Here is a 22,585-nt window from a genome sequence, read left to right as displayed (position 1 = left end):
TTTAAATATGCAACTTTAAAATTTTCGGAACACTCCTTTACCACTGACTGAGATAGTTCCCTCCGTTACTCTACATCTTCACAATTCAAAGAAATTTTAAGATCCATCACAATTCTCTTTTCCTTTTCTCCCTTAGAGACTTAAAATAGTATCCCACAATCGACAAAACACGATTCGTTCGCAGCGCACTACCTTCGTGCAAGTACCTCTAGCGCTAGGCATCCATCGTTTAGGCACGGATACTACACGCTGGGCATCATCGACGCATGGTCGAGAAAGCGCGGACAAGTGTCATGCCGGTCTTTTCGAGAAAGCGCCTATCGTTACTATTCATATCGAGAAAGTACGTACGAACGCCGGTTTCATCGATCTCAGACACCCGTATTTCAATCTTTGCTCGTGTCGTCCCAAATGCCCTCTCTCGACGGAGAGGAGCCGACAATTTTAGTTTAAAACAATTTATACAATCGCTCGGACTGTAAGAGTTGATGCATAGTAAAGTACGATTATACACGTTCGTGTATAAAAGTCTATCAGCGTCGCTTTGACGCGTATACCACATAAGAGCCATTCGGTCAAAGACACCGACTCGTGGCACTGCTGTATAGAGAAATAGTAGCGGAACGAAACACGGTGCGAAAACAGTTGAGAAAATCTCAAGGAGCGATGACTGCTTCTCGACCGAGGTCGAAGAATAGCCAAGCGCCCGACGCTGCCTCGACCGGCCGCCCGTACCGTTCGGTCTCTTATAGGTACCGAACGGCCGGCCGGGACGCCGGCGACGCACGGTCCACAGCACGCGCGCTTACGGGGGAAAACCGCCGCAACGACAGACCGCCCGGGCGACCCGCTGGAACTTAGACGGAAAACCACATTCCGAACAAATCACGATACAGCCCACTACGACCAATCGAACAAAGAATAAATGAAACATATATGTTAGTAGCATACCACAGGACGAATAAATACAAATATTTAATAATTTCAGGGCCGTATTGCCTCCCGGTCACATCGGTCCGGAACGAAAATTTCGAGCTATCCACACGTTAGGCACACCACCGTGTAGCTGGCATGCTAAAACACGCCGCTGTGTGCTCAAAGTGTACGGTCGTCGTGTCCGTTCTCGAGATAATAGAGAAGAACTGTTCGATACGTGCCGAAAGTTTCAAAGTCCCAGCGGCGTGATGCTTCCCGGTCACATCGGTCCGGAACGAAAATTTCGAGCTATCCACACGTTAGGCACACCACCGTGTAGCTGGCATGCTAAAACACGCTGCTGTGTGCTCAAAGTGTACGGTCGTCGTGTCCGTTCTCGAGATAATAGAGAAGAACTGTTCGATACGTGCCGAAAGTTTCAAAGTCCCAGCGGCGCCGGGGGGGACTGGAGGGGGGCTGTTCGGGCCGCCGAGGACGGTGCCCGGCGCGTCGTCTCCCGGATCAGGGGGATCGGTTTGGAGGTGGCTCTCCACAAAACCGAGGTACTCGGGATGTATAGACCCCGGGGAGAGCCGCCTCCCCCCCTGATCCGGGTGGGTGAGACAGACGTCGAGGTGAGGTCTCAGATGAAATATCTGGGACTTCACCTCGACAGCCACTGGCGCTTCGAGGGTCATTTCCGGGCCCTGGCCCCGCGGTTGGAGAGGATAGTTGGCGCTTTGGGCCGTATCCTCCCCAACCTGCGGGGCCCGAGTGACCGGGTTCGCCGCCTCTACGCGGGAATGGTCCACTCGGTGGCCCTATACGGGGCCCCCGTTTGGGCGGGCGACCTGGCCGCCTCCCGGCGCAGCAAGGTATTGCTGCGCCGGGTTCAAAGGCGGCTTGCATTGCGGATCGCCCGGGGGTACCGGACCGTTTCGTATGAGGCGGCGAGCGTCCTGTCAGGGCTACCCCCGGCGGACTTGATCGCGGGCGCGCATGCGGCTTTCTACGAGGGCCGCATGCGCGCCCGCGAGGATGGGGTGGTCCTGGCGGGATGCGAGGTGGAGGCCCTCAGGCGCCAGGCCCGGGAGTCCATGCTGCAGCTTTGGCAGCAGCGGCTGGCCGAGCCGTTGTTCGGCCAGAGGACTGTCCGGGCTATCCGGCCGGTCCTGTTTGAGTGGCTGGGTAGGCGCTTCGGCTCACTCACCTACCGGTTGGTGCAGGTGCTGTCCGGGCACGGATGCTTCGGACAGTACCTGTGCCGGATCGGTGTGGAAGAGGCGGCGCGCTGCTGGCACTGTCCAGCGGACGAGGACACGGCGCAACACACCCTCGAGGTGTGTCCGGCCTGGGGGGTGGAGCGCCGTGTCCTCACGGCTGTGATTGGGGCGGACCTATCGCTGCCGGGCGTGGTACAGGCCATGCTCGGCAGCGAGACGAAGTGGCGGGCCGTGGTCTCCTTCTGCGAGGAGGTAATCTCGCAGAAGGAGGCCGCGAGCCGCATTCGCGAGAGCGGGCGACCGCGAGCGAGGCCCCGTCCGAGGCCGGGGGCGGGTGGGCCTCCGGAAGGGCCGGGGAGGCCACCCTGAGAGCGGCGGGCGGTGGTGCGTAGCCCTTGAGGCTCGTGCCACCGCCCGTCGTCTAAAGGGTGGGTAGAGTAAGGGACGGCGGCGCTCTCGAGGGCGGAGAGGCCAGAGCCGCCCTCGGGAGCGTACGAGCCGGGGTGCGGCCGCGCCGACGGCACGGTCCCAGGGCCGTGCCTCCGGCGCGGCTATGGGGGCCGTGGGCGGTCGCGAGTGTGGGACTCGCGGCCGCCCTCGGGCGGCCCCCGGGAGTGGGACGTCGGAGCAGTGTGGCCCTGCTCCGACGTCGGGCGCCAGAGCGCCGAGGAGAAAACAGGGAAGGGAGGGTGAAGTACCCCCTCCCTTCCCTGGAACGGGAGGACACGGGCGCGAGAGCCCTGCACGGGGGAGCACCTGATGTTATGATGTCTTCGGTCCCAGGTGCTCCCCCTGCATAGTGCGAGGATGGCCACCGTGGTGGGTTTTAGTGGGTAGGTCCCGCGCCCGATGGGTTTCCTTCCGGGCGCGGGGAATCCCACACTCCCCCCGCCCCTCCCCAGGCGGCGGGGGGGTCTTTCGAAGATTTCCCCCACGTTAAAAAAAAAAAAAAAAAAAAAAAAAAAAAGTCCCAGCGGCGTGATGCTTCCCGGTCACATCGGTCCGGAACGAAAATTTCGAGCTATCCACACGTTAGGCACACCACCGTGTAGCTGGCATGCTAAAACACGCTGCTGTGTGCTCAAAGTGTACGGTCGTCGTGTCCGTTCTCGAGATAATAGAGAAGAACTGTTCGATACGTGCCGAAAGTTTCAAAGTCCCAGCGGCGTGATGCTTCCCGGTCACATCGGTCCGGAACGAAAATTTCGAGCTATCCACACGTTAGGCACACCACCGTGTAGCTGGCATGCTAAAACACGCTGCTGTGTGCTCAAAGTGTACGGTCGTCGTGTCCGTTCTCGAGATAATAGAGAAGAACTGTTCGATACGTGCCGAAAGTTTCAAAGTCCCAGCGGCGTGTTGCTTCCCGGTCACATCGGTCCGGAACGAATATTTCGAGCTATCCACACGTTAGGCACACCACCGTGTAGCTGGCATGCTAAAACACGCTGCTGTGTGCTCAAAGTGTACGGTCGTCGTGTCCGTTCTCGAGATAATAGAGAAGAACTGTTCGATACGTGCCGAAAGTTTCAAAGTCCCAGCGGCGTGTTGCTTCCCGGTCACATCGGTCCGGAACGAAAATTTCGAGCTATCCACACGTTAGGCACACCACCGTGTAGCTGGCATGCTAAAACACGCTGCTGTGTGCTCAAAGTGTACGGTCGTCGTGTCCGTTCTCGAGATAATAGAGAAGAACTGTTCGATACGTGCCGAAAGTTTCAAAGTCCCAGCGGCGTGATGCTTCCCGGTCACATCGGTCCGGAACGAAAATTTCGAGCTATCCACACGTTAGGCACACCACCGTGTAGCTGGCATGCTAAAACACGCTGCTGTGTGCTCAAAGTGTACGGTCGTCGTGTCCGTTCTCGAGATAATAGAGAAGAACTGTTCGATACGTGCCGAAAGTTTCAAAGTCCCAGCGGCGTGATGCTTCCCGGTCACATCGGTCCGGAACGAAAATTTCGAGCTATCCACACGTTAGGCACACCACCGTGTAGCTGGCATGCTAAAACACGCTGCTGTGTGCTCAAAGTGTACGGTCGTCGTGTCCGTTCTCGAGATAATAGAGAAGAACTGTTCGATACGTGCCGAAAGTTTCAAAGTCCCAGCGGCGTGATGCTTCCCGGTCACATCGGTCCGGAACGAAAATTTCGAGCTATCCACACGTTAGGCACACCACCGTGTAGCTGGCATGCTAAAACACGCTGCTGTGTGCTCAAAGTGTACGGTCGTCGTGTCCGTTCTCGAGATAATAGAGAAGAACTGTTCGATACGTGCCGAAAGTTTCAAAGTCCCAGCGGCGTGATGCTTCCCGGTCACATCGGTCCGGAACGAAAATTTCGAGCTATCCACACGTTAGGCACACCACCGTGTAGCTGGCATGCTAAAACACGCTGCTGTGTGCTCAAAGTGTACGGTCGTCGTGTCCGTTCTCGAGATAATAGAGAAGAACTGTTCGATACGTGCCGAAAGTTTCAAAGTCCCAGCGGCGTGTTGCTTCCCGGTCACATCGGTCCGGAACGAATATTTCGAGCTATCCACACGTTAGGCACACCACCGTGTAGCTGGCATGCTAAAACACGCTGCTGTGTGCTCAAAGTGTACGGTCGTCGTGTCCGTTCTCGAGATAATAGAGAAGAACTGTTCGATACGTGCCGAAAGTTTCAAAGTCCCAGCGGCGTTCCCCAACCTGCGGGGCCCGAGTGACCGGGTTCGCCGCCTCTACGCGGGAATGGTCCACTCGGTGGCCCTATACGGGGCCCCCGTTTGGGCGGGCGACCTGGCCGCCTCCCGGCGCAGCAAGGTATTGCTGCGCCGGGTTCAAAGGCGGCTTGCATTGCGGATCGCCCGGGGGTACCGGACCGTTTCGTATGAGTCGGCGAGCGTCCTGTCAGGGCTACCCCCGGCGGACTTGATCGCGGGCGCGCATGCGGCTTTCTACGAGGGCCGCATGCGCGCCCGCGAGGATGGGGTGGTCCTGGCGGGATGCGAGGTGGAGGCCCTGAGGCGCCAGGCCCGGGAGTCCATGCTGCAGCTTTGGCAGCAGCGGCTGGCCGAGCCGTTGTTCGGCCAGAGGACTGTCCGGGCTATCCGGCCGGTCCTGTTTGAGTGGCTGGGTAGGCGCTTCGGCTCACTCACCTACCGGTTGGTGCAGGTGCTGTCCGGGCACGGATGCTTCGGTCAGTACCTGTGCCGGATCGGTGTGGAAGAGGCGGCGCGCTGCTGGCACTGTCCAGCGGACGAGGACACGGCGCAACACACCCTCGAGGTGTGTCCGGCCTGGGGGGTGGAGCGCCGTGTCCTCACGGCCGTGATTGGGGCGGACCTATCGCTGCCGGGCGTGGTACAGGCCATGCTCGGCAGCGAGACGAAGTGGCGGGCCGTGGCCTCCTTCTGCGAGGAGGTAATCTCGCAGAAGGAGGCCGCGAGCCGCATTCGCGAGAGCGGGAGACCGCGAGCGAGGCCCCGTCCGAGGCCGGGGGCGGGTGGGCCTCCGGAAGGGCCGGGGAGGCCACCCTGAGAGCGGCGGGCGGGGGTGCGTAGCCCTTGAGGCTCGTGCCACCGCCCGTCGTCTGAGGGGTGGGTAGAGTAAGGGACGGCGACGCTCTCGAGGGCGGAGAGGCCAGAGCCGCCCTCGGGAGCGTACGAGCCGGGGTGCGGCCGCGCCGACGGCACGGTCCCAGGGCCGTGCCCCCGGCGCGGCTATGGGGGCCGTGGGCGGTCGCGAGTGTGGGACTCGCGGCCGCCCTCGGGCGGCCCCCGGGAGTGGGACGTCGGAGCAGTGTGGCCCTGCTCCGACGTCGGGCGCCAGAGCGCCGAGGAGAAAACAGGGAAGGGAGGGTGAAGTACCCCCTCCCTTCCCTGGAACGGGAGGACACGGGCGCGAGAGCCCTGCACGGGGGAGCACCTGATGTTATGATGTCTTCGGTCCCAGGTGCTCCCCCTGCATAGTGCGAGGATGGCCACCGTGGTGGGTTTTAGTGGGTAGGTCCCGCGCCCGATGGGTTTCCTTCCGGGCGCGGGGAATCCCACACTCCCCCCGCCCCTCCCCAGGCGGCGGGGGGGGTCTTTCGAAGATTTCCCCCACGTTAAAAAAAAAAAAAAAAAAAAAAAAAAAGTCCCAGCGGCGTGTTGCTTCCCGGTCACATCGGTCCGGAACGAAAATTTCGAGCTATCCACACGTTAGGCACACCACCGTGTAGCTGGCATGCTAAAACACGCTGCTGTGTGCTCAAAGTGTACGGTCGTCGTGTCCGTTCTCGAGATAATAGAGAAGAACTGTTCGATACGTGCCGAAAGTTTCAAAGTCCCAGCGGCGTGTTGCTTCCCGGTCACATCGGTCCGGAACGAATATTTCGAGCTATCCACACGTTAGGCACACCACCGTGTAGCTGGCATGCTAAAACACGCTGCTGTGTGCTCAAAGTGTACGGTCGTCGTGTCCGTTCTCGAGATAATAGAGAAGAACTGTTCGATACGTGCCGAAAGTTTCAAAGTCCCAGCGGCGTGTTGCTTCCCGGTCACATCGGTCCGGAACGAAAATTTCGAGCTATCCACACGTTAGGCACACCACCGTGTAGCTGGCATGCTAAAACACGCTGCTGTGTGCTCAAAGTGTACGGTCGTCGTGTCCGTTCTCGAGATAATAGAGAAGAACTGTTCGATACGTGCCGAAAGTTTCAAAGTCCCAGCGGCGTGTTGCTTCCCGGTCACATCGGTCCGGAACGAAAATTTCGAGCTATCCACACGTTAGGCACACCACCGTGTAGCTGGCATGCTAAAACACGCTGCTGTGTGCTCAAAGTGTACGGTCGTCGTGTCCGTTCTCGAGATAATAGAGAAGAACTGTTCGATACGTGCCGAAAGTTTCAAAGTCCCAGCGGCGTGATGCTTCCCGGTCACATCGGTCCGGAACGAAAATTTCGAGCTATCCACACGTTAGGCACACCACCGTGTAGCTGGCATGCTAAAACACGCTGCTGTGTGCTCAAAGTGTACGGTCGTCGTGTCCGTTCTCGAGATAATAGAGAAGAACTGTTCGATACGTGCCGAAAGTTTCAAAGTCCCAGCGGCGTGTTGCTTCCCGGTCACATCGGTCCGGAACGAAAATTTCGAGCTATCCACACGTTAGGCACACCACCGTGTAGCTGGCATGCTAAAACACGCTGCTGTGTGCTCAAAGTGTACGGTCGTCGTGTCCGTTCTCGGGATAATAGAGAAGAACTGTTCGATACGTGCCGAAAGTTTCAAAGTCCCAGCGGCGTGATGCTTCCCGGTCACATCGGTCCGGAACGAAAATTTCGAGCTATCCACACGTTAGGCACACCACCGTGTAGCTGGCATGCTAAAACACGCTGCTGTGTGCTCAAAGTGTACGGTCGTCGTGTCCGTTCTCGAGATAATAGAGAAGAACTGTTCGATACGTGCCGAAAGTTTCAAAGTCCCAGCGGCGTGATGCTTCCCGGTCACATCGGTCCGGAACGAAAATTTCGAGCTATCCACACGTTAGGCACACCACCGTGTAGCTGGCATGCTAAAACACGCTGCTGTGTGCTCAAAGTGTACGGTCGTCGTGTCCGTTCTCGAGATAATAGAGAAGAACTGTTCGATACGTGCCGAAAGTTTCAAAGTCCCAGCGGCGTGATGCTTCCCGGTCACATCGGTCCGGAACGAAAATTTCGAGCTATCCACACGTTAGGCACACCACCGTGTAGCTGGCATGCTAAAACACGCTGCTGTGTGCTCAAAGTGTACGGTCGTCGTGTCCGTTCTCGAGATAATAGAGAAGAACTGTTCGATACGTGCCGAAAGTTTCAAAGTCCCAGCGGCGTGTTGCTTCCCGGTCACATCGGTCCGGAACGAATATTTCGAGCTATCCACACGTTAGGCACACCACCGTGTAGCTGGCATGCTAAAACACGCTGCTGTGTGCTCAAAGTGTACGGTCGTCGTGTCCGTTCTCGAGATAATAGAGAAGAACTGTTCGATACGTGCCGAAAGTTTCAAAGTCCCAGCGGCGTGTTGCTTCCCGGTCACATCGGTCCGGAACGAAAATTTCGAGCTATCCACACGTTAGGCACACCACCGTGTAGCTGGCATGCTAAAACACGCTGCTGTGTGCTCAAAGTGTACGGTCGTCGTGTCCGTTCTCGAGATAATAGAGAAGAACTGTTCGATACGTGCCGAAAGTTTCAAAGTCCCAGCGGCGTGATGCTTCCCGGTCACATCGGTCCGGAACGAAAATTTCGAGCTATCCACACGTTAGGCACACCACCGTGTAGCTGGCATGCTAAAACACGCTGCTGTGTGCTCAAAGTGTACGGTCGTCGTGTCCGTTCTCGAGATAATAGAGAAGAACTGTTCGATACGTGCCGAAAGTTTCAAAGTCCCAGCGGCGTGATGCTTCCCGGTCACATCGGTCCGGAACGAAAATTTCGAGCTATCCACACGTTAGGCACACCACCGTGTAGCTGGCATGCTAAAACACGCTGCTGTGTGCTCAAAGTGTACGGTCGTCGTGTCCGTTCTCGAGATAATAGAGAAGAACTGTTCGATACGTGCCGAAAGTTTCAAAGTCCCAGCGGCGTGATGCTTCCCGGTCACATCGGTCCGGAACGAAAATTTCGAGCTATCCACACGTTAGGCACACCACCGTGTAGCTGGCATGCTAAAACACGCTGCTGTGTGCTCAAAGTGTACGGTCGTCGTGTCCGTTCTCGAGATAATAGAGAAGAACTGTTCGATACGTGCCGAAAGTTTCAAAGTCCCAGCGGCGTGATGCTTCCCGGTCACATCGGTCCGGAACGAAAATTTCGAGCTATCCACACGTTAGGCACACCACCGTGTAGCTGGCATGCTAAAACACGCTGCTGTGTGCTCAAAGTGTACGGTCGTCGTGTCCGTTCTCGAGATAATAGAGAAGAACTGTTCGATACGTGCCGAAAGTTTCAAAGTCCCAGCGGCGTGTTGCTTCCCGGTCACATCGGTCCGGAACGAATATTTCGAGCTATCCACACGTTAGGCACACCACCGTGTAGCTGGCATGCTAAAACACGCTGCTGTGTGCTCAAAGTGTACGGTCGTCGTGTCCGTTCTCGAGATAATAGAGAAGAACTGTTCGATACGTGCCGAAAGTTTCAAAGTCCCAGCGGCGTTCCCCAACCTGCGGGGCCCGAGTGACCGGGTTCGCCGCCTCTACGCGGGAATGGTCCACTCGGTGGCCCTATACGGGGCCCCCGTTTGGGCGGGCGACCTGGCCGCCTCCCGGCGCAGCAAGGTATTGCTGCGCCGGGTTCAAAGGCGGCTTGCATTGCGGATCGCCCGGGGGTACCGGACCGTTTCGTATGAGGCGGCGAGCGTCCTGTCAGGGCTACCCCCGGCGGACTTGATCGCGGGCGCGCATGCGGCTTTCTACGAGGGCCGCATGCGCGCCCGCGAGGATGGGGTGGTCCTGGCGGGATGCGAGGTGGAGGCCCTGAGGCGCCAGGCCCGGGAGTCCATGCTGCAGCTTTGGCAGCAGCGGCTGGCCGAGCCGTTGTTCGGCCAGAGGACTGTCCGGGCTATCCGGCCGGTCCTGTTTGAGTGGCTGGGTAGGCGCTTCGGCTCACTCACCTACCGGTTGGTGCAGGTGCTGTCCGGGCACGGATGCTTCGGTCAGTACCTGTGCCGGATCGGTGTGGAAGAGGCGGCGCGCTGCTGGCACTGTCCAGCGGACGAGGACACGGCGCAACACACCCTCGAGGTGTGTCCGGCCTGGGGGGTGGAGCGCCGTGTCCTCACGGCCGTGATTGGGGCGGACCTATCGCTGCCGGGCGTGGTACAGGCCATGCTCGGCAGCGAGACGAAGTGGCGGGCCGTGGCCTCCTTCTGCGAGGAGGTAATCTCGCAGAAGGAGGCCGCGAGCCGCATTCGCGAGAGCGGGAGACCGCGAGCGAGGCCCCGTCCGAGGCCGGGGGCGGGTGGGCCTCCGGAAGGGCCGGGGAGGCCACCCTGAGAGCGGCGGGCGGGGGTGCGTAGCCCTTGAGGCTCGTGCCACCGCCCGTCGTCTGAGGGGTGGGTAGAGTAAGGGACGGCGACGCTCTCGAGGGCGGAGAGGCCAGAGCCGCCCTCGGGAGCGTACGAGCCGGGGTGCGGCCGCGCCGACGGCACGGTCCCAGGGCCGTGCCCCCGGCGCGGCTATGGGGGCCGTGGGCGGTCGCGAGTGTGGGACTCGCGGCCGCCCTCGGGCGGCCCCCGGGAGTGGGACGTCGGAGCAGTGTGGCCCTGCTCCGACGTCGGGCGCCAGAGCGCCGAGGAGAAAACAGGGAAGGGAGGGTGAAGTACCCCCTCCCTTCCCTGGAACGGGAGGACACGGGCGCGAGAGCCCTGCACGGGGGAGCACCTGATGTTATGATGTCTTCGGTCCCAGGTGCTCCCCCTGCATAGTGCGAGGATGGCCACCGTGGTGGGTTTTAGTGGGTAGGTCCCGCGCCCGATGGGTTTCCTTCCGGGCGCGGGGAATCCCACACTCCCCCCGCCCCTCCCCAGGCGGCGGGGGGGGTCTTTCGAAGATTTCCCCCACGTTAAAAAAAAAAAAAAAAAAAAAAAAAAAGTCCCAGCGGCGTGTTGCTTCCCGGTCACATCGGTCCGGAACGAAAATTTCGAGCTATCCACACGTTAGGCACACCACCGTGTAGCTGGCATGCTAAAACACGCTGCTGTGTGCTCAAAGTGTACGGTCGTCGTGTCCGTTCTCGAGATAATAGAGAAGAACTGTTCGATACGTGCCGAAAGTTTCAAAGTCCCAGCGGCGTGATGCTTCCCGGTCACATCGGTCCGGAACGAAAATTTCGAGCTATCCACACGTTAGGCACACCACCGTGTAGCTGGCATGCTAAAACACGCTGCTGTGTGCTCAAAGTGTACGGTCGTCGTGTCCGTTCTCGAGATAATAGAGAAGAACTGTTCGATACGTGCCGAAAGTTTCAAAGTCCCAGCGGCGTGATGCTTCCCGGTCACATCGGTCCGGAACGAAAATTTCGAGCTATCCACACGTTAGGCACACCACCGTGTAGCTGGCATGCTAAAACACGCTGCTGTGTGCTCAAAGTGTACGGTCGTCGTGTCCGTTCTCGAGATAATAGAGAAGAACTGTTCGATACGTGCCGAAAGTTTCAAAGTCCCAGCGGCGTGATGCTTCCCGGTCACATCGGTCCGGAACGAAAATTTCGAGCTATCCACACGTTAGGCACACCACCGTGTAGCTGGCATGCTAAAACACGCTGCTGTGTGCTCAAAGTGTACGGTCGTCGTGTCCGTTCTCGAGATAATAGAGAAGAACTGTTCGATACGTGCCGAAAGTTTCAAAGTCCCAGCGGCGTGATGCTTCCCGGTCACATCGGTCCGGAACGAAAATTTCGAGCTATCCACACGTTAGGCACACCACCGTGTAGCTGGCATGCTAAAACACGCTGCTGTGTGCTCAAAGTGTACGGTCGTCGTGTCCGTTCTCGAGATAATAGAGAAGAACTGTTCGATACGTGCCGAAAGTTTCAAAGTCCCAGCGGCGTGTTGCTTCCCGGTCACATCGGTCCGGAACGAAAATTTCGAGCTATCCACACGTTAGGCACACCACCGTGTAGCTGGCATGCTAAAACACGCTGCTGTGTGCTCAAAGTGTACGGTCGTCGTGTCCGTTCTCGAGATAATAGAGAAGAACTGTTCGATACGTGCCGAAAGTTTCAAAGTCCCAGCGGCGTGTTGCTTCCCGGTCACATCGGTCCGGAACGAAAATTTCGAGCTATCCACACGTTAGGCACACCACCGTGTAGCTGGCATGCTAAAACACGCTGCTGTGTGCTCAAAGTGTACGGTCGTCGTGTCCGTTCTCGAGATAATAGAGAAGAACTGTTCGATACGTGCCGAAAGTTTCAAAGTCCCAGCGGCGTGATGCTTCCCGGTCACATCGGTCCGGAACGAAAATTTCGAGCTATCCACACGTTAGGCACACCACCGTGTAGCTGGCATGCTAAAACACGCTGCTGTGTGCTCAAAGTGTACGGTCGTCGTGTCCGTTCTCGAGATAATAGAGAAGAACTGTTCGATACGTGCCGAAAGTTTCAAAGTCCCAGCGGCGTGTTGCTTCCCGGTCACATCGGTCCGGAACGAAAATTTCGAGCTATCCACACGTTAGGCACACCACCGTGTAGCTGGCATGCTAAAACACGCTGCTGTGTGCTCAAAGTGTACGGTCGTCGTGTCCGTTCTCGAGATAATAGAGAAGAACTGTTCGATACGTGCCGAAAGTTTCAAAGTCCCAGCGGCGTGATGCTTCCCGGTCACATCGGTCCGGAACGAAAATTTCGAGCTATCCACACGTTAGGCACACCACCGTGTAGCTGGCATGCTAAAACACGCTGCTGTGTGCTCAAAGTGTACGGTGGTCGTGTCCGTTCTCGAGATAATAGAGAAGAACTGTTCGATACGTGCCGAAAGTTTCAAAGTCCCAGCGGCGTGATGCTTCCCGGTCACATCGGTCCGGAACGAAAATTTCGAGCTATCCACACGTTAGGCACACCACCGTGTAGCTGGCATGCTAAAACACGCTGCTGTGTGCTCAAAGTGTACGGTCGTCGTGTCCGTTCTCGAGATAATAGAGAAGAACTGTTCGATACGTGCCGAAAGTTTCAAAGTCCCAGCGGCGTGATGCTTCCCGGTCACATCGGTCCGGAACGAAAATTTCGAGCTATCCACACGTTAGGCACACCACCGTGTAGCTGGCATGCTAAAACACGCTGCTGTGTGCTCAAAGTGTACGGTCGTCGTGTCCGTTCTCGAGATAATAGAGAAGAACTGTTCGATACGTGCCGAAAGTTTCAAAGTCCCAGCGGCGTGTTGCTTCCCGGTCACATCGGTCCGGAACGAATATTTCGAGCTATCCACACGTTAGGCACACCACCGTGTAGCTGGCATGCTAAAACACGCTGCTGTGTGCTCAAAGTGTACGGTCGTCGTGTCCGTTCTCGAGATAATAGAGAAGAACTGTTCGATACGTGCCGAAAGTTTCAAAGTCCCAGCGGCGTGTTGCTTCCCGGTCACATCGGTCCGGAACGAAAATTTCGAGCTATCCACACGTTAGGCACACCACCGTGTAGCTGGCATGCTAAAACACGCTGCTGTGTGCTCAAAGTGTACGGTCGTCGTGTCCGTTCTCGAGATAATAGAGAAGAACTGTTCGATACGTGCCGAAAGTTTCAAAGTCCCAGCGGCGTGTTGCTTCCCGGTCACATCGGTCCGGAACGAAAATTTCGAGCTATCCACACGTTAGGCACACCACCGTGTAGCTGGCATGCTAAAACACGCTGCTGTGTGCTCAAAGTGTACGGTCGTCGTGTCCGTTCTCGAGATAATAGAGAAGAACTGTTCGATACGTGCCGAAAGTTTCAAAGTCCCAGCGGCGTGATGCTTCCCGGTCACATCGGTCCGGAACGAAAATTTCGAGCTATCCACACGTTAGGCACACCACCGTGTAGCTGGCATGCTAAAACACGCTGCTGTGTGCTCAAAGTGTACGGTCGTCGTGTCCGTTCTCGAGATAATAGAGAACTGTTCGATACGTGCCGAAAGTTTCAAAGTCCCAGCGGCGTGTTGCTTCCCGGTCACATCGGTCCGGAACGAAAATTTCGAGCTATCCACACGTTAGGCACACCACCGTGTAGCTGGCATGCTAAAACACGCTGCTGTGTGCTCAAAGTGTACGGTCGTCGTGTCCGTTCTCGAGATAATAGAGAACTGTTCGATACGTGCCGAAAGTTTCAAAGTCCCAGCGGCGTGTTGCTTCCCGGTCACATCGGTCCGGAACGAAAATTTCGAGCTATCCACACGTTAGGCACACCACCGTGTAGCTGGCATGCTAAAACACGCTGCTGTGTGCTCAAAGTGTACGGTCGTCGTGTCCGTTCTCGAGATAATAGAGAAGAACTGTTCGATACGTGCCGAAAGTTTCAAAGTCCCAGCGGCGTGTTGCTTCCCGGTCACATCGGTCCGGAACGAATATTTCGAGCTATCCACACGTTAGGCACACCACCGTGTAGCTGGCATGCTAAAACACGCTGCTGTGTGCTCAAAGTGTACGGTCGTCGTGTCCGTTCTCGAGATAATAGAGAAGAACTGTTCGATACGTGCCGAAAGTTTCAAAGTCCCAGCGGCGTGTTGCTTCCCGGTCACATCGGTCCGGAACGAAAATTTCGAGCTATCCACACGTTAGGCACACCACCGTGTAGCTGGCATGCTAAAACACGCTGCTGTGTGCTCAAAGTGTACGGTCGTCGTGTCCGTTCTCGAGATAATAGAGAAGAACTGTTCGATACGTGCCGAAAGTTTCAAAGTCCCAGCGGCGTGTTGCTTCCCGGTCACATCGGTCCGGAACGAAAATTTCGAGCTATCCACACGTTAGGCACACCACCGTGTAGCTGGCATGCTAAAACACGCTGCTGTGTGCTCAAAGTGTACGGTCGTCGTGTCCGTTCTCGGGATAATAGAGAAGAACTGTTCGATACGTGCCGAAAGTTTCAAAGTCCCAGCGGCGTGATGCTTCCCGGTCACATCGGTCCGGAACGAAAATTTCGAGCTATCCACACGTTAGGCACCCCACCGTGTAGCTGGCATGCTAAAACACGCTGCTGTGTGCTCAAAGTGTACGGTCGTCGTGTCCGTTCTCGAGATAATAGAGAAGAACTGTTCGATACGTGCCGAAAGTTTCAAAGTCCCAGCGGCGTGTTGCTTCCCGGTCACATCGGTCCGGAACGAAAATTTCGAGCTATCCACACGTTAGGCACACCACCGTGTAGCTGGCATGCTAAAACACGCTGCTGTGTGCTCAAAGTGTACGGTCGTCGTGTCCGTTCTCGGGATAATAGAGAAGAACTGTTCGATACGTGCCGAAAGTTTCAAAGTCCCAGCGGCGTGATGCTTCCCGGTCACATCGGTCCGGAACGAAAATCTCGAGCTATCCACACGTTAGGCACACCACCGTGTAGCTGGCATGCTAAAACACGCTGCTGTGTGCTCAAAGTGTACGGTCGTCGTGTCCGTTCTCGAGATAATAGAGAAGAACTGTTCGATACGTGCCGAAAGTTTCAAAGTCCCAGCGGCGTGATGCTTCCCGGTCACATCGGTCCGGAACGAAAATTTCGAGCTATCCACACGTTAGGCACACCACCGTGTAGCTGGCATGCTAAAACACGCTGCTGTGTGCTCAAAGTGTACGGTCGTCGTGTCCGTTCTCGAGATAATAGAGAAGAACTGTTCGATACGTGCCGAAAGTTTCAAAGTCCCAGCGGCGTGATGCTTCCCGGTCACATCGGTCCGGAACGAAAATTTCGAGCTATCCACACGTTAGGCACACCACCGTGTAGCTGGCATGCTAAAACACGCTGCTGTGTGCTCAAAGTGTACGGTCGTCGTGTCCGTTCTCGAGATAATAGAGAAGAACTGTTCGATACGTGCCGAAAGTTTCAAAGTCCCAGCGGCGTGATGCTTCCCGGTCACATCGGTCCGGAACGAAAATTTCGAGCTATCCACACGTTAGGCACACCACCGTGTAGCTGGCATGCTAAAACACGCTGCTGTGTGCTCAAAGTGTACGGTCGTCGTGTCCGTTCTCGAGATAATAGAGAAGAACTGTTCGATACGTGCCGAAAGTTTCAAAGTCCCAGCGGCGTGTTGCTTCCCGGTCACATCGGTCCGGAACGAATATTTCGAGCTATCCACACGTTAGGCACACCACCGTGTAGCTGGCATGCTAAAACACGCTGCTGTGTGCTCAAAGTGTACGGTCGTCGTGTCCGTTCTCGAGATAATAGAGAAGAACTGTTCGATACGTGCCGAAAGTTTCAAAGTCCCAGCGGCGTTCCCCAACCTGCGGGGCCCGAGTGACCGGGTTCGCCGCCTCTACGCGGGAATGGTCCACTCGGTGGCCCTATACGGGGCCCCCGTTTGGGCGGGCGACCTGGCCGCCTCCCGGCGCAGCAAGGTATTGCTGCGCCGGGTTCAAAGGCGGCTTGCATTGCGGATCGCCCGGGGGTACCGGACCGTTTCGTATGAGGCGGCGAGCGTCCTGTCAGGGCTACCCCCGGCGGACTTGATCGCGGGCGCGCATGCGGCTTTCTACGAGGGCCGCATGCGCGCCCGCGAGGATGGGGTGGTCCTGGCGGGATGCGAGGTGGAGGCCCTGAGGCGCCAGGCCCGGGAGTCCATGCTGCAGCTTTGGCAGCAGCGGCTGGCCGAGCCGTTGTTCGGCCAGAGGACTGTCCGGGCTATCCGGCCGGTCCTGTTTGAGTGGCTGGGTAGGCGCTTCGGCTCACTCACCTACCGGTTGGTGCAGGTGCTGTCCGGGCACGGATGCTTCGGTCAGTACCTGTGCCGGATCGGTGTGGAAGAGGCGGCGCGCTGCTGGCACTGTCCAGCGGACGAGGACACGGCGCAACACACCCTCGAGGTGTGTCCGGCCTGGGGGGTGGAGCGCCGTGTCCTCACGGCCGTGATTGGGGCGGACCTATCGCTGCCGGGCGTGGTACAGGCCATGCTCGGCAGCGAGACGAAGTGGCGGGCCGTGGCCTCCTTCTGCGAGGAGGTAATCTCGCAGAAGGAGGCCGCGAGCCGCATTCGCGAGAGCGGGAGACCGCGAGCGAGGCCCCGTCCGAGGCCGGGGGCGGGTGGGCCTCCGGAAGGGCCGGGGAGGCCACCCTGAGAGCGGCGGGCGGGGGTGCGTAGCCCTTGAGGCTCGTGCCACCGCCCGTCGTCTGAGGGGTGGGTAGAGTAAGGGACGGCGACGCTCTCGAGGGCGGAGAGGCCAGAGCCGCCCTCGGGAGCGTACGAGCCGGGGTGCGGCCGCGCCGACGGCACGGTCCCAGGGCCGTGCCCCCGGCGCGGCTATGGGGGCCGTGGGCGGTCGCGAGTGTGGGACTCGCGGCCGCCCTCGGGCGGCCCCCGGGAGTGGGACGTCGGAGCAGTGTGGCCCTGCTCCGACGTCGGGCGCCAGAGCGCCGAGGAGAAAACAGGGAAGGGAGGGTGAAGTACCCCCTCCCTTCCCTGGAACGGGAGGACACGGGCGCGAGAGCCCTGCACGGGGGAGCACCTGATGTTATGATGTCTTCGGTCCCAGGTGCTCCCCCTGCATAGTGCGAGGATGGCCACCGTGGTGGGTTTTAGTGGGTAGGTCCCGCGCCCGATGGGTTTCCTTCCGGGCGCGGGGAATCCCACACTCCCCCCGCCCCTCCCCAGGCGGCGGGGGGGTCTTTCGAAGATTTCCCCCACGTTAAAAAAAAAAAAAAAAAAAAAAAAAAAGTCCCAGCGGCGTGTTGCTTCCCGGTCACATCGGTCCGGAACGAAAATTTCGAGCTATCCACACGTTAGGCACACCACCGTGTAGCTGGCATGCTAAAACACGCTGCTGTGTGCTCAAAGTGTACGGTCGTCGTGTCCGTTCTCGAGATAATAGAGAAGAACTGTTCGATACGTGCCGAAAGTTTCAAAGTCCCAGCGGCGTGATGCTTCCCGGTCACATCGGTCCGGAACGAAAATTTCGAGCTATCCACACGTTAGGCACACCACCGTGTAGCTGGCATGCTAAAACACGCTGCTGTGTGCTCAAAGTGTACGGTCGTCGTGTCCGTTCTCGAGATAATAGAGAAGAACTGTTCGATACGTGCCGAAAGTTTCAAAGTCCCAGCGGCGTGATGCTTCCCGGTCACATCGGTCCGGAACGAAAATTTCGAGCTATCCACACGTTAGGCACACCACCGTGTAGCTGGCATGCTAAAACACGCTGCTGTGTGCTCAAAGTGTACGGTCGTCGTGTCCGTTCTCGAGATAATAGAGAAGAACTGTTCGATACGTGCCGAAAGTTTCAAAGTCCCAGCGGCGTGATGCTTCCCGGTCACATCGGTCCGGAACGAAAATTTCGAGCTATCCACACGTTAGGCACACCACCGTGTAGCTGGCATGCTAAAACACGCTGCTGTGTGCTCAAAGTGTACGGTCGTCGTGTCCGTTCTCGAGATAATAGAGAAGAACTGTTCGATACGTGCCGAAAGTTTCAAAGTCCCAGCGGCGTGATGCTTCCCGGTCACATCGGTCCGGAACGAAAATTTCGAGCTATCCACACGTTAGGCACACCACCGTGTAGCTGGCATGCTAAAACACGCTGCTGTGTGCTCAAAGTGTACGGTCGTCGTGTCCGTTCTCGAGATAATAGAGAAGAACTGTTCGATACGTGCCGAAAGTTTCAAAGTCCCAGCGGCGTGTTGCTTCCCGGTCACATCGGTCCGGAACGAAAATTTCGAGCTATCCACACGTTAGGCACACCACCGTGTAGCTGGCATGCTAAAACACGCTGCTGTGTGCTCAAAGTGTACGGTCGTCGTGTCCGTTCTCGAGATAATAGAGAAGAACTGTTCGATACGTGCCGAAAGTTTCAAAGTCCCAGCGGCGTGTTGCTTCCCGGTCACATCGGTCCGGAACGAAAATTTCGAGCTATCCACACGTTAGGCACACCACCGTGTAGCTGGCATGCTAAAACACGCTGCTGTGTGCTCAAAGTGTACGGTCGTCGTGTCCGTTCTCGAGATAATAGAGAAGAACTGTTCGATACGTGCCGAAAGTTTCAAAGTCCCAGCGGCGTGATGCTTCCCGGTCACATCGGTCCGGAACGAAAATTTCGAGCTATCCACACGTTAGGCACACCACCGTGTAGCTGGCATGCTAAAACACGCTGCTGTGTGCTCAAAGTGTACGGTCGTCGTGTCCGTTCTCGAGATAATAGAGAAGAACTGTTCGATACGTGCCGAAAGTTTCAAAGTCCCAGCGGCGTGTTGCTTCCCGGTCACATCGGTCCGGAACGAAAATTTCGAGCTATCCACACGTTAGGCACACCACCGTGTAGCTGGCATGCTAAAACACGCTGCTGTGTGCTCAAAGTGTACGGTCGTCGTGTCCGTTCTCGAGATAATAGAGAAGAACTGTTCGATACGTGCCGAAAGTTTCAAAGTCCCAGCGGCGTGATGCTTCCCGGTCACATCGGTCCGGAACGAAAATTTCGAGCTATCCACACGTTAGGCACACCACCGTGTAGCTGGCATGCTAAAACACGCTGCTGTGTGCTCAAAGTGTACGGTCGTCGTGTCCGTTCTCGAGATAATAGAGAAGAACTGTTCGATACGTGCCGAAAGTTTCAAAGTCCCAGCGGCGTGATGCTTCCCGGTCACATCGGTCCGGAACGAAAATTTCGAGCTATCCACACGTTAGGCACACCACCGTGTAGCTGGCATGCTAAAACACGCTGCTGTGTGCTCAAAGTGTACGGTCGTCGTGTCCGTTCTCGAGATAATAGAGAAGAACTGTTCGATACGTGCCGAAAGTTTCAAAGTCCCAGCGGCGTGATGCTTCCCGGTCACATCGGTCCGGAACGAAAATTTCGAGCTATCCACACGTTAGGCACACCACCGTGTAGCTGGCATGCTAAAACACGCTGCTGTGTGCTCAAAGTGTACGGTCGTCGTGTCCGTTCTCGAGATAATAGAGAAGAACTGTTCGATACGTGCCGAAAGTTTCAAAGTCCCAGCGGCGTGTTGCTTCCCGGTCACATCGGTCCGGAACGAATATTTCGAGCTATCCACACGTTAGGCACACCACCGTGTAGCTGGCATGCTAAAACACGCTGCTGTGTGCTCAAAGTGTACGGTCGTCGTGTCCGTTCTCGAGATAATAGAGAAGAACTGTTCGATACGTGCCGAAAGTTTCAAAGTCCCAGCGGCGTGTTGCTTCCCGGTCACATCGGTCCGGAACGAAAATTTCGAGCTATCCACACGTTAGGCACACCACCGTGTAGCTGGCATGCTAAAACACGCTGCTGTGTGCTCAAAGTGTACGGTCGTCGTGTCCGTTCTCGAGATAATAGAGAAGAACTGTTCGATACGTGCCGAAAGTTTCAAAGTCCCAGCGGCGTGTTGCTTCCCGGTCACATCGGTCCGGAACGAAAATTTCGAGCTATCCACACGTTAGGCACACCACCGTGTAGCTGGCATGCTAAAACACGCTGCTGTGTGCTCAAAGTGTACGGTCGTCGTGTCCGTTCTCGAGATAATAGAGAAGAACTGTTCGATACGTGCCGAAAGTTTCAAAGTCCCAGCGGCGTGATGCTTCCCGGTCACATCGGTCCGGAACGAAAATTTCGAGCTATCCACACGTTAGGCACACCACCGTGTAGCTGGCATGCTAAAACACGCTGCTGTGTGCTCAAAGTGTACGGTCGTCGTGTCCGTTCTCGAGATAATAGAGAACTGTTCGATACGTGCCGAAAGTTTCAAAAGTCCCAGCGGCGTGTTGCTTCCCGGTCACATCGGTCCGGAACGAAAATTTCGAGCTATCCACACGTTAGGCACACCACCGTGTAGCTGGCATGCTAAAACACGCTGCTGTGTGCTCAAAGTGTACGGTCGTCGTGTCCGTTCTCGAGAAATAGAGAAGAACTGTTCGATACGTGCCGAAAGTTTCAAAGTCCCAGCGGCGTGTTGCTTCCCGGTCACATCGGTCCGGAACGAATATTTCGAGCTATCCACACGTTAGGCACACCACCGTGTAGCTGGCATGCTAAAACACGCTGCTGTGTGCTCAAAGTGTACGGTCGTCGTGTCCGTTCTCGAGATAATAGAGAAGAACTGTTCGATACGTGCCGAAAGTTTCAAAGTCCCAGCGGCGTGTTGCTTCCCGGTCACATCGGTCCGGAACGAAAATTTCGAGCTATCCACACGTTAGGCACACCACCGTGTAGCTGGCATGCTAAAACACGCTGCTGTGTGCTCAAAGTGTACGGTCGTCGTGTCCGTTCTCGAGATAATAGAGAAGAACTGTTCGATACGTGCCGAAAGTTTCAAAGTCCCAGCGGCGTGTTGCTTCCCGGTCACATCGGTCCGGAACGAAAATTTCGAGCTATCCACACGTTAGGCACACCACCGTGTAGCTGGCATGCTAAAACACGCTGCTGTGTGCTCAAAGTGTACGGTCGTCGTGTCCGTTCTCGGGATAATAGAGAAGAACTGTTCGATACGTGCCGAAAGTTTCAAAGTCCCAGCGGCGTGATGCTTCCCGGTCACATCGGTCCGGAACGAAAATTTCGAGCTATCCACACGTTAGGCACCCCACCGTGTAGCTGGCATGCTAAAACACGCTGCTGTGTGCTCAAAGTGTACGGTCGTCGTGTCCGTTCTCGAGATAATAGAGAAGAACTGTTCGATACGTGCCGAAAGTTTCAAAGTCCCAGCGGCGTGATGCTTCCCGGTCACATCGGTCCGGAACGAAAATTTCGAGCTATCCACACGTTAGGCACACCACCGTGTAGCTGGCATGCTAAAACACGCTGCTGTGTGCTCAAAGTGTACGGTCGTCGTGTCCGTTCTCGAGATAATAGAGAAGAACTGTTCGATACGTGCCGAAAGTTTCAAAGTCCCAGCGGCGTGATGCTTCCCGGTCACATCGGTCCGGAACGAAAATTTCGAGCTATCCACACGTTAGGCACACCACCGTGTAGCTGGCATGCTAAAACACGCTGCTGTGTGCTCAAAGTGTACGGTCGTCGTGTCCGTTCTCGAGATAATAGAGAAGAACTGTTCGATACGTGCCGAAAGTTTCAAAGTCCCAGCGGCGTGTTGCTTCCCGGTCACATCGGTCCGGAACGAAAATTTCGAGCTATCCACACGTTAGGCACACCACCGTGTAGCTGGCATGCTAAAACACGCTGCTGTGTGCTCAAAGTGTACGGTCGTCGTGTCCGTTCTCGAGATAATAGAGAAGAACTGTTCGATACGTGCCGAAAGTTTCAAAGTCCCAGCGGCGTGTTGCTTCCCGGTCACATCGGTCCGGAACGAAAATTTCGAGCTATCCACACGTTAGGCACACCACCGTGTAGCTGGCATGCTAAAACACGCTGCTGTGTGCTCAAAGTGTACGGTCGTCGTGTCCGTTCTCGGGATAATAGAGAAGAACTGTTCGATACGTGCCGAAAGTTTCAAAGTCCCAGCGGCGTGATGCTTCCCGGTCACATCGGTCCGGAACGAAAATCTCGAGCTATCCACACGTTAGGCACACCACCGTGTAGCTGGCATGCTAAAACACGCTGCTGTGTGCTCAAAGTGTACGGTCGTCGTGTCCGTTCTCGAGATAATAGAGAAGAACTGTTCGATACGTGCCGAAAGTTTCAAAGTCCCAGCGGCGTGATGCTTCCCGGTCACATCGGTCCGGAACGAAAATTTCGAGCTATCCACACGTTAGGCACACCACCGTGTAGCTGGCATGCTAAAACACGCTGCTGTGTGCTCAAAGTGTACGGTCGTCGTGTCCGTTCTCGAGATAATAGAGAAGAACTGTTCGATACGTGCCGAAAGTTTCAAAGTCCCAGCGGCGTGATGCTTCCC

This window comes from Ptiloglossa arizonensis, unplaced genomic scaffold, assembly GCF_051014685.1.
Source record: "Ptiloglossa arizonensis isolate GNS036 unplaced genomic scaffold, iyPtiAriz1_principal scaffold0190, whole genome shotgun sequence".
NCBI lineage: Eukaryota > Metazoa > Arthropoda > Insecta > Hymenoptera > Colletidae > Ptiloglossa > Ptiloglossa arizonensis.
Note: the sequence above shows the minus strand (reverse complement) of the source record.